Source organism: Neopelma chrysocephalum, unplaced genomic scaffold (genome assembly GCF_003984885.1).
Source record: "Neopelma chrysocephalum unplaced genomic scaffold, ASM398488v2 Primary Assembly neopelma1_60634, whole genome shotgun sequence".
Classification (NCBI taxonomy): Eukaryota; Metazoa; Chordata; class Aves; order Passeriformes; family Pipridae; genus Neopelma; species Neopelma chrysocephalum.
In genome coordinates this window covers 1-398 of record NW_020904993.1, presented here as the reverse complement: position 1 = coordinate 398, position 398 = coordinate 1, and the positions used below count along the sequence as shown (strand labels likewise).

The 398-nt window shown below is 61.8% G+C and overlaps 1 long non-coding RNA gene across 1 annotated transcript; it reads left to right on the top strand.

Moving 5' to 3' along the window:
* Positions 1–386, top strand: LOC113979193. The gene is made up of 3 exons (XR_003537745.1): positions 1–31; positions 114–181; positions 327–386. It is a non-coding gene; the product is annotated as an uncharacterized LOC113979193 (long non-coding RNA).
* Positions 387–398: the final 12 nt, after the last annotated feature.

Below are 398 nucleotides of genomic sequence, written 5' to 3'. Positions count from 1 at the left end.
TCAAACTCTCGGCCTACGAGATCCTCTCGGGGTGAGGGATGGCCCCCCCTTCATTGGGGACCCCTCCCCGAATCGGGGACCCCCCAAAATCACCCCCCTTTTTTGCTCCGCAGCTCCGTGGACGGACGCGTCCGGCGCTACGACCTTCGGGCGGGGCAGCTCTACTCTGATTACATTGGCAGTGAGTTTTGGGGGGGTTGGGAGGGCTCTGGGGGTATTCTCAGGTTTGGGGGGGTGTCCTAAAGTGAGGAGAGAGCTCCTAAAGTGAGGACAGAGCTCCCAAAGTGGGGAGGGGGCTCCCCTTCATTCCCCCCGTGTCCCTGCAGGTCCCATCACCAGCGTGTGCTTCACCAAGGACAGGCAGTGATTTTGGGGGGTGGGAGAGCTCTGGGGGCATT